The 12,973-nt window shown below is 36.7% G+C and overlaps 1 pseudogene; it reads left to right on the top strand.

The window, feature by feature from the left end:
• The first annotated feature begins 1,127 nt into the window (after positions 1-1,127).
• Positions 1,128-2,426, top strand: LOC137242311 (ubiquitin carboxyl-terminal hydrolase isozyme L5 pseudogene; annotated as a pseudogene).
• The last annotated feature ends 10,547 nt before the right edge of the window (positions 2,427-12,973 follow it).

Here is a 12,973-nt window from a genome sequence, read left to right as displayed (position 1 = left end):
TACTCTACAAGTCACTTATCGTACCCGTCCTGCTATATGGGGCAGAAGCATGGACCATGACAACAGCAGATGAAGCGGTTTTGGGAGTGTTCGAGAGAAAAGTTCTTCGAAAGATTTATGGACCTCTACGCGTTGGCGATGGCGAGTACCGAAGAAGATTTAATGATGAGCTGTACGAGCTATACGCAGACATCAACATAGTCCAGCGAATTAAAACACAGCGGCTGCGCTGGCTAGGCCATGTTTTGCGAATGAAAGATGATGCTCCGGTCAAGAAAGTGTTCCTGTCGGAACCCGCCTATGGAAGCAGAGGTAGAGGGCGGCCCCCACTCCGTTGGAAGGACCAGGTGGAAAATGATTTAAACTCCCTAGGTGTGACCAATTGGCGCCGGTTGGCGGAGTGAAGGAGCGACTGGCGCGCCTTGTTGGACGGCCATAACCGTTTAGACGGTTAAGCGCCAATTAAGTAAGTAAGTAAGTAATTTGTTAGAAAAAGTGATTCAGTGCATAGGGGGTAATTTTGATATGTATGGAGCGTGGCATCTGATATATATACCAACAATACCGGGGCAATGATACTTGGCAAGCAGATGCCCAACATCAACATTATATCAGTGGAGAAATGTGGTAAGAATGGGAAAGAAAGGAGGGTGTGGTTCTTTCAATATCACATATCCTTAACAGATTAAGTCAGATCAATATACTTATTTTCAAAAAAAAAAAAAAACAAACAGCATATGATGGAAAGTTCCAAAACTCTAAGAGATATAAAAATTTTAAATTTTTGTGGTTGTTGAAATTTTGATGATTTGGATGCATATTCCATTAGTGCACCATTTACGATTCCTCGTCGTAGATAAATCACGCTAAGTATTAATTTTATTTAATTTCAAAAAACTTAATCTAATTGTCAGTATGATAAGCGCTCTTGGCTAAGAATATGGAGTTTGGTTACACCCGATCTTAGACTTAATTTTACTTTTTAAATAAAAAATTTAAAACGAATAGGTGGAAAATTTTTCAAATCTCAATAGATAATGGCATACGTAAACTAATGACCTCGCCTACTCATTAAATCCATATTGTATTATCATTTTCACAAATAGTTTGACAGATTCATATTTATCGTTGTCATAAAATCGGTTACGTCATTGTAGAACAAAGTACGGACCCAGGACCATAATGGAATTATAGAAGGTGGCGGATGTAAGTAGTTTCTCGCTCTAATGCCGCCATCATGAACGCCCTTAGAAGTAAGAATGTGGTCGCTTTACAAAACTCCCTTTTTATTCAGAAGAAAAAATGTATGTAAAACCATACCAATTGATTTCTCTGAAAAAATTTACAACCGCATCACTGTTTTCTCAAATTCCGCTTTGTGTTGACTTTCCTATCATTCAAACGTGTGACAATTCTCATTTAATAATTTTGTTTGGTTTTAATGAATACAAAAGTTAGCTGATTTCAATTAAAATTTCACAAAAATCAATATAATACTATTCAAATCGAAAGGAATGTCCGACGCCGCAGGCAGCTGGTGTTTAATTGAGAGCGATCCAGGTGTATTTACGGAATTAATACGTGAATTTGGATGTAAAGGCGTGCAAGTGGAGGAGGTTTAGAGTTTAAATCTTGAACCTGACCTATTTAAAGATCTCGAACCCATACATGGGCTCATTTCCTTTTTAAATGGGTGCAGGATGATGAATCAATTGCATCCGTTGTACACGATGATCGTCTACTTAATATATTCTTTGCAAAGCAAGTCATTTACAATGCATGCGCAACACAGGCAATACTTAGCATTCTGTTGAACCGTGACCATGAAGACATTAAGCTGGGACCAACAATTACTGAATTCAAAGAATTTTCGCAGTCCTTTGATCCCTATACAAAAGACCTTACTCTAAGTAGTGCACCAAAAATTCGCTCAGTGCACGACAAACCCTTGATGAGCTAGATACAAAAAATTTAAATAAAGATGATGTTTATCAATTTATTGGATACATACCAATTAATGGACGTTTATATGAATTTGATGGTTTGAAAGAAGGTCCATTGGATTTGGGCGCAGTATCTTCCGAAGAAAATTGGATTGATGTTGTACGCCCCATAATTGAGAAACGTATGCAAAAATATAGCGAAGGTGAAATACATTTTAATCTTATGGCCCTAGTGTCAGATAGATTGAGAATATATCAGGAGAAAATCGATAAAATGTTGGCGACTGCTGACGGTGCTCTGGATACTGGATATGGTGAAGATCGTCAGACGGAAATAATAGAATTGCGTTCAAAAATTGAATATGAAGGGGAAAAATGAAAACGATATAAGATTGAAAACATTCGGCGTAAGCACAAATATTTACCATTCATCGTTGAACTACTTAAAATGTTGAGAGAGCAAGGTCAATTAATGCCCATATACGAAAGGAAAAGCTGCTGTATCTAAAAGCAAATCTTAAGCGTTGAATGTATCTATTTTTCTTTTATTTTTAACAATAAAATGGAACTATAATTCAACAAGTGTCACCATTTTAATACATGGAGGTGCTTAACAAAATAATTTACCTTATGATTTTCCTGGTTGTTTGGCTGGTGGCTATGCTGGCCTGTCGGAGACCTCGCTCGCTGTATCGCCATTTTCATGCACATTGTATTCCAATGGAACCAATTACGTTATATACGCTGTGTTTGTTTTACTCAAACCATTTGGTTAGATCAAAAATATCTCCTGATGTCTTTAATGGAACATTTTGATACCGCCATTAAATCGGGTAGCACAAAACAGATTTTAGTTCGATACCTAATGTTCTCAAGTGTTGGGCACGCACACACGAAGTGGGTGACTTTTCCTTACAACCGTCCTCCCCTGCCCTTCAAGGGGATTGACATTCTATCCCAATGCAGGCCAAACGACCAATATTCTGTTCTTGTGGATGGGATCCTGAATATCCCTTTTCTAGGCATATTTAATAGAAACTCTGTTCTTTTCTGGTTGTAATCAGGCCAAGTTTGCTTGGTGATTTTACAGGTATCTGTTGTTTTTTTGTAGTTGGAGGGTATGTCACTCTGTATTGATAAAACAGCCGATTCACAGTTACTGCCTCAGAGGTGTCTCGCGATACACCAGCGTACTATCACTTGGCTGTCCGAGTATAGGCATATCTCATCGCCGGTTACATGATTCTCTAATAGGAAAGTACAGTCCCTCTATACCTCGTAGCTCTGCTTTATTTGTATTAATGTCGTTTTATGTGGTGGGTTCCAAGCCCAGGACGGGGATTATGGCTACATTACACCTTTGTATAATGGCCTCATTGATCTATAAGTCAGCCGCCCATGATGATCGTTTCCATTGAATGACTGAATGAAGCTTTTCTACCGTGTGAAGAGGGCGGTATGACCTAGAAGGTTTAACTTGGTCATATCAAATCGTTTCCGTGCTAGAACCTTAATGGAACGAACCGAATCTATATCCGACAAAAGACTGTCAACACCCAACATTCCCCCAAAGCATTTGGTGAGCGTCTTTGTCGTTAAAGCAACAACGTGCACTATATAATGAAGACGTTATGCTCTTTAGAACATACATGAAGATGTCCCGAACGAGCATCTGAGGAGTTGTTGCAGCTCATTTGGCATCTTTACTGTCAGCGAAGACTTGGCCAGATGTGTACACGATCTCTTCGGTCCCGGAGCCCCTGTCTACAGTTCGCCGCAACGTTGAAATCAATGTTAGGTGGCCAAAAACGGATCTTCTCACAACTAAAACATCTCAGGTTTAAGGGATCAAGACTAAAGCCAGAATCTGAATTAATATTCCACCAAATTAGTATACCTACTGCCTTGTCCATCCTCCTGTTGTGTGTTGAATATATTTTCCCATCAGGTAATATATTACAAACTACCTTAATAATACTCCAGAAGAGGAGTAGACTCTTAATACACATGTCGAAAAAGTGTTCAAAAGACACGTTTTGACCTCGGTACCAATAATCTGAGCAATGACCGCGGGCCGCTCCAAAACCGGGGGTAAGAGCCAGGTATTTTTTTCGCAGAACACGTTTGTGTATAAAATTAAAAAATTTTTTTTTTGCAAATATCTTTTGGCATTAGTGAAATCTTTCAGGTTATTGATACCAAAGTAAAAACATGTCTTTTGACACCTCTGCCGGCATTTTTGGTCGTTTATTAGCATTCGACCCCTGTCCAAGAATATTGCAAATATTGCAAAATTGATGCGTTCAAAAGAATTTTATAAGCTGCAAACGTTTCAAAATTTAAAAAAGCAACCTTCATTCATAACTTTTATGATTAAATAAAAAAATAAATAAATTTAAAGCGCGATAACCTCCGAAGAGATCTCTCTCTCTTCCAATTTGCGTCGTGCTCCTCTTGATTTTCCCTACAAATTGGCCGGACAGGACCTACATGTTTTATGCCGACTCCGAACGGCATCTGCAAGGCAGATGGGTTTACACTGAGAGCTTTTCATGGCAGAAATACACTGGGAGCGCATGCCAAACACTGCCGAGGGGCGACCCCGCTTAGAAAATGTAGCTTCTTATTGAAAAACCTTATTTCTACAATTTTGATGTTGCTTTGCCCGGGGTGTGAACCCAGGGCATACGGTGTGGTAGGCGGAGCACGCTACCATCACACCACGGTGGCCGCCAACTTTTGTGATTAGATAGCGCAAAAATTTATCTAAATACACTCCTTTCTGTATTTTATCATTATTGAAAAAGTAGGAATTTAAGCACCATTTCAAAAAGGGGCCCTCTTTTATGCCCCCATTCTCTTGTACTTCCAAAATACAACCTGGAGCTCACTGGAGCTAAGGGCGTGCGATATAACAGCTGTCAAATCTTCCTCCACCTTCTATTATTACATTATGCCCATGACAAACATTTCAAAAACTATTTTCCATAGCCTTTGGCTGCTTTTCTTCATTGTACTTTCTTCTGGACAGTAAACATTTGCTTAAGATTTTCTTAATTACCTATCGGTAGCTCAATTCATAAAGTACCTATCCAACAAATATAAGATATGTGAAAAATTCTTCTTAAAAATTTTGTATAATACTTGGTCTATTCTAATAAATATTTTCACTTTCACAGATTTCAACACATACGAACTTGTTGCCAAATTCGGTGAAGAAAAACCTTGAAAAAGTCCTCAGCAGTGCAGTCATAATGGACTACAATGTTGACGGGACGCACGGGAAGAAGGGCGTTAAAGACCACTCAAAATTTTATTCAGTTTTCTTGGGTATTATCCATAAAGAGTATTAAATTTACATAATCTTGATATTTTATTATTATAAGCCTGACTTGCAATGATGAACCGGAAGAACAACTTAGAAAAGCATTGCAGTTGCACAAGAAGCGGGTTTTTCAAAAAAAAAAAAAAAAAAAAAAAATGGCGGCATGGTGAAGGCAGTAAAAACATTGTCAGAAAGTCTGGAGTAAACTGTTTTCCACTACACCTTTTTAAGGTTTAGTTGGGAAAGTTGCAATTGAAGTTCAGAAAATTACAAATGAAGTTCAGAATGTTAAATTGGAGTTCAGAAAATTACAATTTAAGTTCAGAATTTGCAATTAAAATCCAGAAAATTACTATTGAATTCCAAAAAATTTTGAATTTAAATTTCCTGAGCTACAGTTGAAATTTTGCTTACTACACTTCTGTATTCTGAGCTACAATTGTAATTTTCTTAACTCCAATTATAATTTTCTAAACTTCAATTTAAAATTCTGAACTTTAACTGAAACTTTCTCAACTAAAACTAAAACAGGTGTAGCTATTTAGTTGCATAAGAATGATGAAAGCTTGAAGATTAATTTTTGAAATGAATTTGAATTTAGTTAGAAAATTTTGAATCATAATTTTTTAGTTTTTATATACAAGTAATTTTAATATACATTAGTTCCTAAGTTTATATATCTTGAAGTGTTACATATGAAGTGATATCTATACATAAATACTTTCATATTACATTAAATTAATCAAAAATGCATTTGAACGAGTTTAGTAATTTTGAATTATACTTTTTAGTTTTTATATACGCAATTATATGTATTTTTATTAAAATCTATTCCAAAGTATTATGTATTGAAGTGATAAATTTTAAAGTGATATATGTTTATATATATATTAAATATAATAAATAAAATGAATTTGAGCAAATTTATCAATTTTCGAGTAATTTTTCATGATGCAAATATCGACTAGTATGTCAACTGGGATTACAATGATGCATAGACTGAGTAGTATGCCAACTGGTATGTTGATGTTGAATACACTGCTAGTATGTCAATTGGTATGATATTGGTGTATATAATAACTAGTATGTCATCTGGTATAATGCTGGCGCAAAGGCTGACTAGTGCGTTAATTGGTATGACCCTGATTGGTATGCTGACTATTATGTCAACTGGTATGATGTTGTTGTATATAATGACTAGTTTGTCAATTGGTATGATGCTGATTCAGAGGCTAGCAATTGATATTTCGCAGGCTCTGCAGTCAAAAGCTAAAGTAGTCAGCAAACATTCTAGTTCATTGACTAGAATTTTGTGGGGTTATTCATACTAATTAGTGTATGAGTAGTTATTTGACTAGAATTTTGTGGCGTTTATCATACTAGTCAGTTTTAGAATGATTCATTGACTATGCTTTTGTGGTGTTATTCATAGTAGTTAGTATTTGAATAATTTTTTCAACTAGAATTTCGTCTGTCGGACTCGAGGAAATTTGCGATTGCTTTCTGTAGCCAGTTTGCAATCAATACTTCAATTGACAATGCTAGATATCGTCCAAATCAACGGACACATAAATACAAGCATGACGAGTCGACCCTCACCGTTACCTCAACAGAGGTTAAAAAAGATATCGAAAACGCCAAGCCTTCCATATGAATAGTCCCAGACGGATAACCTATGCCGATGCCAAAACACCTTGGCCATGAGGGCATCAGCAGCCTAGCACATTTTTTCTACTTGGCGTTAAAAGCCTTTGCCATTACAGAATAATGGAGAATGGCAAGGATAAAACCACTACCAAAGACCGGAAACCCAGCCAGTACCTAACGACATTATGCCTTTGGTCAGTAACGAAAACATTTGAAGCCGTTACCAATCCCTCAATTAAATGAAATTCTTCGGATAGCCAGCCATCAGCATGACTTCCGTAAAGTGCATTTCACTACCACCATTCTGAACTCCATTAACACTGCTAGTGCAGCTTGGCCTGTTTTGACGTAGTCAACCACGACTGGTTCGTCCTTCTCCGTTAGATAGATAGATAATTTATTGAAGATTGCACTGCGACCATTGGTCTATTGTGCCCTCACCTCGTTCACAGCACATCATACATGCCGACTTCCTTGAAAAATCCGAGCCGTTCTCTTGGCTTGAGGGATTTAATATGGGAATGTTCTGGCTATGTTGAGCCCATAAACTTAGCTCTGTGTCTTGAGATTGCGTCACAGGATATGGTCCGCCGGCTCTGCTGATCGATCACAAAATCGGCTTGTGTTATTCCGTTACTTTTTAGGTTTTATATATATGTACGTATTTTTATCAAAATTTATTCCAAAGTATAATGTATTGAAGTGATAAATTTTAAAGTGATATACATATATATGTATGTTAACTTGGGTCGATTTGTATGGACAAAAGTTAACCAATATCGCGCCTTCGATTTTTCCATAGGATTTGGGTTCAAGAAAAAAAAGTTCCACTACGCATACCCAAACAAATAATTTTCGAGCCTGCGAAAAATATAATGGCGAAAGGGTAAATTTTTCGACCAAAACACTCCCCAAAACCCAAAAAATATTTTTTTTTCAAAAGCTGTTGTAAAAATCAATGGCGCGATATCGGTTGATAAATTGAAATAATAAATAGAATGAATTTGAGCTAATTTATCAATTTTCAAGTAATTTTTCAACCCAACTACGACTAGTGTATTAACTAGTAGGATGCTGATGCAAATATCGAATAGTATGTCAACTGGTATTACAATGATGCACAGACTGAGTAGTATGCCAACTTGTATGTTGATGTTGAATACACTATTTAGTATGTCAGTTGGTATGATATTGATGTATATAATAACTAGTATGCCATCTCGTAGAATGCTGGCGCAAAGGCTGACTAGTATGTTAATTGGTATGGCCCTGATGAGTATGCTGACTAGTATGGCATCTGGTACGATGTTGGTGTATATAATGACTAGTTTGTCAATTGGTATGATGCTGATGCAGGGACTGGCAATTGATATTTCGTATGACATCGCCATGTTAAAAATACCAGTTGCTAATATGAAAAAATTACAGAACTCATACTAGTTGGGATTTTTGGCAAACTAGTCTTCATCTAGTATACCTCTAGTTGGTTTGACTGCATGGGGGTACGTACACACACACTCCTATTTGAATTTTCTTGTTAGGTAGCTTAAGGTGTACACATACATACACACACACTTGGAATTTACACAAAATTACACCATTTCACTTTTAATTTAATCAAAGATTATTTTCATTTATAAATATACATATTTTACTTTGAATTTTTGTCAGATTTTTTTTTCGCTTTATATATACGTGTACGCATATGCACATTTAGTTAGTATTGTTGTATTTAATTGTGAACTTTTAAACTTTTTATTTTTTTTTTTTTCTGAATTTACATATATTTATACCATTTTTGTATTACAACTTATATTTATATTTTAATTTTTTTTGCTGAGCGTTTATTCCATTTGCTCTTGGAACTTCTACTATCTATGTATTTTTTTTTGTGAATTTTTATTCGTTGTCGAATTATAATTGAAGGTTTCGGAAATACAGATTTATCCCAATATTAAGATTTTGTTGCTATTTCGGGTCATAGGTCGTCCACCTTTTGTTATCAAGAATCGCGAATTGGGGTTGTTGGAGTTAGTATTTTATTTTTGACTACTTTTCGGCTTGCTGTGTGGCGGATTCTCTTTTCGGACCCGCTTTTTAGTTTATGGGGAATTCCAGGAATCCGGAAGCGATTCCAAAGCCAGGTATAGGAATTTTAAATCGTAATGGACCAGTTACCCGTGATTTCGCTAGGCAGCTAGAAAACCAGGTGACAGGATCCTTGTTCACCCAAATTGAAACCGGCATTGAACGTCCAGTGGATTTCATCCCTATAGGCATCCTGAACCAGTGTATAGCTAGGGTCTTCGGACAAAGACGGGAGCTTAGTATCAATGAAAGGATATCCATAGCTACACCCGATACCTCGTTGAATTTCTCGCGAAAGTTGGAGAGGATCTTAGGGATGCCTGATTCGGAAAAGGGGGCAGTTGGAGGAGCGCCACCACAGCCACATTGGAGGCTACTGCGGCAGAGACTGAGAGCTGTGCAGCACCGCTGGCGGATAGAATTGAGCAGCTGGGACTGATAATGGAGGTGATGATGCAACAAAATGAAGAGATGGCATCGCATATGAATGAGGAGCGTAAGATGCCAGCTGATGTCTCCAAACTTAGCGATCGCCTTGCCGGAGTGGAAACTTCGATGCAAAAACAAGCTACATCAAGCCGCGACGTCGGCACCAGGCCAGAATATGGAGAGCACAGGAATCAATCGGAGCAACAACAGCCATTTCCAACAAGAAGGAGGGTCATACAACTATGCGCCAAGGAAGAAAGTCGACCTCGACAAATGGCACCTTAAATTTGATGGATCAGCTAAGGGTATGACGGTGGAGAGTTTTGTCTTCCGATTGGAACGTATGCGAGTTCACACCAACTTTCTTTCGAGCAAATTTTCTCAGATTTTCATAGTTTAGTGACAGGGCCTGCTCTGAAGTGGTATTGGCAAATATTGGAGGACCATGCCGACGATGAGGGTTTTATCTACTTTAGGTTGAAAAAGGAAATGTTGGCTCAATTTAAATCGACGGAATCAGGTTATGAAGTTACAAGGGAAATTATGGAAAGGTAGCAGCTGCCTCAGGAAAGTTTCGAGGATCTCACGTTTCGCCTTCGACACAAGATAGCCGAGAAGCAGTTAGTAAAAATAATTAATGGGAACCTGAAACCATACTTGGCAAATCTTACTTTTGCCACAAAAACGGATACAATAGCTGAGTTAAAACTGTAGTGAAGGAGAGCTGAAAGGCTCATGAAGGACAATAGGTATAGGGCAAGACCAGTCAGTGAGTTAGAGGCCATGGGCAGAGTTCCAGGAGGAGTTTGGTGCTGGAAGCTTTCAGCAAAGGCAAGAGCTGGCCAGGTGCTTCAGTTACACGAGACCCGCCAAAATCCCCTGTCCCAATCCATTCCAATCGTCCTAGTGTATGTGTTTCGTCAAACGTCCCTAGTAAGAGTGTTAACCCCATCAAAAACCAAATGTTTTAGGCTTCCTGTAGCATTCACTAATTAAGTTATTCATTCATTTGTACAAACATATATTTCATCCCTTTTTGGAATGTCTTAAAATACATTGACTCTTACATATATATTAATACATTTGTACATACATATATTTTGGTTCGCTTTGGTACGGCCTGAGATTCAACTGACACATTCATTCATTTGTACAAACATATATTTTGTACACCGTGCATCATCTGGTAACTTTAACCCTGGTATGCTACTGTTCAAAGCTTGCTCGCCACAAGCCTTTACCTGTATACAAATTGTTAACATGATTTACTTATGCTTGCGTTGCAGACTCCACAAATAATTGTATTTATGCTTATAATGCAGTTCCCAGGGAACTGAACTGAATGTATATGTATATAATACACTTATTTTGTAATTATTAGTGTTAGTAGGTATTTTAGCTTTTAGAAATTTTGTATAAAAGAAACAGCTTTTTAATAAAGAACTTAATTCTATCTGGCGCCGCTAAATGGGCACTACAACCGAATTTATTTTATTTTCATTCCCCAATCATTACATGGCGATCCTGCCAGCTCTGCTTAAATTAGCAGGGCTGACTTCATTTTAAAATATTCTTGAAAAAGTTTACTTTCTGCAAAGGAGTTCAAAGCATCAACCTTGCAACGGCGAATGAAGGAAAAACTTTTTTTGGTCTTTGATACGGATGGCATTTTCATTAACTACAACAACCAAAACCGAATAGCGAAATGGAATAAACTAGAGTATGACCATATACACTAATAAAAATATTTTTGGTCTTTGATACGGATGGCATTTTCATTAACTACAACAACCAAAACAGCATAGCGAAGTGGAGTAAACTAGAGTATGACCATATACACTAATAAAAATATGTTTGGTCTTTGATACGGATGGCATTTTCAATAACTACAACAACCAAAACCGCATAGCGAATTGGAATAAACTATGGCATTTTCATTAAATACAACAATCATAACCGCATAGCGAAGTGGAATAAACATGGAGTAAAACCATATACACCTATACTATCAGCTTGTTGGAGGTTCTACGTACGATGACCAGGATTATGTATTATTTATCTTATTATGTATTTATTATCTAGGTAATTGTAAGATTATAATAGAAGCATTTGGCAACCTAACGGCTGCCAGTGTACGGGCAAAAAGTATATTTTTGCCAATAAATTTAAGAATTTTTTTCCCTTTCCACCTCTAATTTTTTTAAATGAATGATATAAATAGTCAGAAAGAATTTGACGCTATATTCTTGCGTTGTAGCAAACTAATTGAGGAAGAAGAAAAAAAATTAGAAAAAGTAGTATCAAAAGCAGTAGAAGTAAAAACAGTAGAAATAACTAAACAGGGCCCTAAGGCAATTACCATAGAAGAATATAGGCGTAGAAATCGGCAACATAAAATAGAGGAACCAAAGATTACAAAAGCAGATAAAATCAAAAGAAAGAGGGGAGGTAAAAAATTCAACCTCAGAAAAACGATAGCAATTTTGTACCCAAAAATTAACTTATCCATAAACATAGGGGAAAGAATTCGATTAAAGACAGAAATAAGAAAAATCAGGGGCATATAAAGTAAGCATTTTCAATGGATAATACATTGCCTGATGACCTTGACTACGAGGCTATCAACCGCATTGTTGATAATTTAGAATTGGAAAATTAGAATCTTGAGAAAGATACAATATCATTAAAGAAATTAAAAGAAGCAGAAAAGTCATTAGTCTCACTTAAAAAATGGTGGAAACTGATAGACATGCCTAGGGAACCCACCTTAGAAAATGTATTAATACCCGGACTAACCACAGCGGAAGAAAGGTGGAGGTTCGAAGGTAAATATATGGGACGTACCGACTAATATTAATGAATAAATAAATAAACAAATATAAGAAAATTTTAGCAATTATTATTTCAAAATGGGAGGCAAAGGATCCAAAGTAGAAAAACCCAATGCAAACGTGATTAATTCCATTCAGGTCATTGACCATAGTGAAGCATTAGAATTTATCAAAATCTTGTTGATAATATTAACAATTTGCACATGCCTCAATTTGTTTCTCAAATTATACTCAGCTCACATTATATTCTTAAAGAAAAGATACATGAGCCGAGCAGATGGTCTAGACAAAGCCTAATTCTAAGGGACAAATATATACCCCAATGGAGAAATGGGAAACCATTCTGAATAAGCTTGTGGAAGAGAAGACCTTGGCGGAAAAATCTTATAAGCGTATCAACAAAAATACAACCATACTAAGATTTACTGTGTTGAAACACCTCACGACAATATTAAAGTCGTTAAACAATATAGGAAAAATCATACAAAGGTATACCCTTTTAACAGCTAGACATCAGATAGAAGCACAACAAATTTTTTCCAGTGTCAGGGATGAATTGTTATCCTCACTGAGTAGATATAACGTTGAGGCATTGGTCCCAACGTCATTTGAAAAGGGAATAGAAATACCTAGATCTTGCTGCCCTATTGCCAGAGACTCAACCCAATTTAGGGGAAGCCCTAAAAATTGGAATTACTGATAAAAATTCA

This window comes from Eurosta solidaginis, chromosome 2, assembly GCF_040869045.1.
Source record: "Eurosta solidaginis isolate ZX-2024a chromosome 2, ASM4086904v1, whole genome shotgun sequence".
NCBI lineage: Eukaryota > Metazoa > Arthropoda > Insecta > Diptera > Tephritidae > Eurosta > Eurosta solidaginis.
The sequence above is the reverse complement of the archived record's forward strand: the minus strand, read 5'-3'. Positions and strand labels throughout refer to the sequence as shown.